Below are 4,060 nucleotides of genomic sequence, written 5' to 3'. Positions count from 1 at the left end.
CGTTGTTGTGTAATTGTCTTTTTTTTAATTTAATTTCACTTATTTGAACAAAGATGGTATAATGTTTGTGGGATGCTTTGATATTTAGGATAGAAGCTACTTTGTTTTATCTGCTCCTCAGTGTTGTGTTTGGCAGGAGATGTAAAGCTAGATATACAGTACAGGCCAAAAGTTTGGACACACCTTCTCATTCAATGCGTTTTCTTTATTTTCATGACTATTTACATTGTAGATTCTCACTGAAGGCATCAAAACTATGAATGAACACATGTGGAGTTATGTACTTAACAAAAAAAGGTGAAATAACTGAAAACATGTTTTATATTCTAGTTTCTTCAAAATAGCCACCCTTTGCTCTGATTACTGCTTTGCACACTCTTGGCATTCTCTCCATGAGCTTCAAGAGGTAGTCACCTGAAATGGTTTCCACTTCACAGGTGTGCCTTATCAGGGTTAATTAGTGGAATTTCTTGCTTTATCAATGGGGTTGGGACCATCAGTTGTGTTGTGCAGAAGTCAGGTTAATACACAGCCGACAGCCCTATTGGACAACTGTTAAAATTCATATTATGGCAAGAACCAATCAGCTAACTAAAGAAAAACCAGTGGCCATCATTACTTTAAGAAATGAAGGTCAGTCAGTCCGGAAAATTGCAAAAACTTTAAATGTGTCCCCAAGTGGAGTCGCAAAAACCATCAAGCACTACAACCAAACTGGCACACATGAGGACCGACCCAGGAAAGGAAGACCAAGAGTCACCTCTGCTTCTGAGGATAAGTTCATCCGAGTCACCAGCCTCAGAAACCGCAAGTTAACAGCAGCTCAGATCAGAGACCAGATGAATGCCTCACAGAGTTCTAGCAGCAGACCCATCTCTAGAACAACTGTTAAGAGGAGACTGCGCCAATCAGGCCTTCATGGTCAAATAGCTGCTAGGAAACCACTGCTAAGGAGAGGCAACAAGCAGAAGAGATTTGTTTGGGCCAAGAAACACAAGGAATGGACATTAGACCAGTGGAAATCTGTGCTTTGGTCTGATGAGTCCAAATTTGAGATCTTTGGTTCCAACCGCCGTGTCTTTGTGAGGCGCAGAAAAGGTGAACGGATGGATTCCACATGCCTGGTTCCCACTGTGAAGCATGGAGGAGGAGGTGTGATGGTGTGGGAGTGTTTTGCTGGTGACACTGTTGGGGATTTATTCAAAATTGAAGGCACACTGAACCAGCATGGCTACCACAGCATCCTGCAGCGACATGCCATCCCATCCGGTTTGTGTTTAGTTGGACGATCATTTATTTTTCAACAGGACAATGACCCCAAACACACCTCCAGGCTGTGTAAGGGCTATTTGACCAAGAAGGAGAGTGATGGAGTGCTGCGGCAGATGACCTGGCCTCCACAGTCACCGGACCTGAACCCAATCGAGATGGTTTGGGGTGAGCTGGACCGCAGAGTGAAGGCAAAGGGGCCAACAAGTGCTAAACACCTCTGGGAACTCCTTCAAGACTGTTGGAAAACCATTTCAGGTGACTACCTCTTGAAGCTCATGGAGAGAATGCCAAGAGTGTGCAAAGCAGTAATCAGAGCAAAGGGTGGCTATTTTGAAGAAACTAGAATATAAAACATGTTTTCAGTTATTTCACCTTTTTTTGTTAAGTACATAACTCCACATGTGTTCATTCATAGTTTTGATGCCTTCAGTGAGAATCTACAATGTAAATAGTCATGAAAATAAAGAAAACGCATTGAATGAGAAGGTGTGTCCAAACTTTTGGCCTGTACTGTATATTTTATATTCAGATGCAAATAAATAAACAGAAGTGCATCAGGAGCAGGAGATGAGCATAAGTGTTTATATTTAGTGTTGCAAAAAACAAAATGTTTTCAGTCAATTGTACTTCCGGCATTTTGATGATAACACAGACAGATGTCACAATAAATGATTCACTTTTATGTTCATCTTCTGTTATTTATGCATTTCCGTTTATGCATGTCACTCAACCACAAATAAAAAAAATACCTTGGAATATTGTTTTTAATTTTAACTTCCAGATTTTTTTTGACAATTTCTTTTTCCTTTCAGCACAGGAATTTTACTTCACTAGTCCCTCCTCTTTCTCTTTCGTATACCTGAACCACTTTTCATATGGAAATTTTCACCTTTCTCAAATGTCAGCACAGATAAGACCGTTACCAGCTCTCATTCCCACGCTGTTTGACAAGTCGTTTCAGTACAAACACCAGACAGTCTGACGGTGTTAAAGGTTTGATGACATCAGTATTTCAGACAGTGATTTAGTCCTATCAGTGTTTTGCTGTTTCCAAGGTCAAGAATGAACTGCGAACCTCAGCTTTTTTTCTTTTAACTCTAACTGCTGCTGGAGCTGGTGGTGACATCGTCTCTACTACACCACTGATGTTTAGGGCAATATGTTAAATCAGACACATCCATTACGTTTTTAGAACATCCTGTTGTTTTTAGAGCCCCCAAACAACAACAACAACAAAACAGATGGACCCTCAGCCTGTATAGGCAGCACTGGGAAATTTGGTGGAGCAGTATTTATGCACAAGCTGCCCAGGGTTTAAACATTAGAGTGTCTCCATAAGTCTGGAAAAAAACAAAAAACTTCGCCTCTAGTCTTGAGGTAGTCTGAACCCTAACTGAAACATTACTATTTAAAACTGAACCAAAAGTGAACTGAAAGTGAAACTCCTCAAGGCCAGACTCTGATGTGGAGGCTTCTTTTGGCGAAGTACATGTTTTTGGGAAGTACGGAGCATGTGACTGGATAAATTAAACTTGGATTATACTGTACAAGTTGGGGTAAAAGGAAGTTTTGATGTAGTTTAGCTGTTGTTAAAGGTGGTCCCCAGTGAATCAATGAATCAACATGTTTGCCATTTTCCGTAGAGACATGATAGAAAAACATTATCTTCACAAATTCAAGGTAACATGGCATGACTAATAGAACTTCTCCACCAAAGTTAGTGCATGTACGCAGGTTTTTTAAACACGGGTAAACCCGTTAAGGCTTTAGAGTCATTTCCCATTGCCAGTAGATCAGCACTGTGTGCACAGCTCTGCAGGAGATGAGTACGTGTGTGTGTGTGTGTTTTTCTGGTCTGTCATATTCAACGTCACGGACAGGCCAGGTTAGTAAAAAGTAGAAAGGGGCATAGAGGCCAGTAAATGGACTGCACTTACTACTATATGTCACATTCACCCACTCACACACACGTTCACACACTGGTGGCCGAGCATGCCATACATGTTGCCACCTGCAACTGAGTAACCATTCACAAACACTCACACACCGATGGAACAGCCACCGAGAGCAATCTGGGGTTCAGTATCTCCCCAAAGATGCTTCGACATGCAGGCTGGAGGAGCCTGGGAGCTATCCGCCGATCTTCTGATAAGTGGACGACCCGTTCTACCTCTGAGACACAGCCTTCCCTGAAAATTTTACGAAATGAAAATGCGAAAAGAATTTTTTTATGACAGTTACTTCTTTTTTTCTATAACTCTAACCTACTGATTCTCTCTCACTCTCAGTCAGACAAATTTGGATCGATGTTTGGGTGCTGCTTTGGGTGCTAAAATTAGCGCGTGCATCTGGGTGTTGTATTGTCATCAATGCCAATAAAACCCAAATACCTGTGACTATGAATGCCAATTAAAAGGCCTGATGTTAGTGGGGTTTTTTGTGCTGTGGGAAAGGAGCTGAACTTATGTACAACTAGTCATTTTGTGGGTGAAGTGTTCCTTTAATACATTAATAATTATACTTAAATGATACACTTTGCTCTGAAATGGGCCCCTCGCACTGTAACTTTTGATGCTTTAAATATATTTTGATGCTTACTCAGTACTTTCGTACTCAAATTGAATGCATGACTCATAATATTTCTGTGGTATTGCTTCTTTGACTTAAGTAAATGATCTCGGTACTTATTCCACATGTGAGATAACTCCACTGAGACAGTTTGCATACTGGTCAGCTCCCAGTATATGAACACACATAATCCTAACATGCATGCTGAGTATATCTTCAC

This window comes from Epinephelus lanceolatus, chromosome 10 (assembly GCF_041903045.1).
Source record: "Epinephelus lanceolatus isolate andai-2023 chromosome 10, ASM4190304v1, whole genome shotgun sequence".
Taxonomy (NCBI): domain Eukaryota; kingdom Metazoa; phylum Chordata; class Actinopteri; order Perciformes; family Serranidae; genus Epinephelus; species Epinephelus lanceolatus.
Note: the sequence above shows the minus strand (reverse complement) of the source record.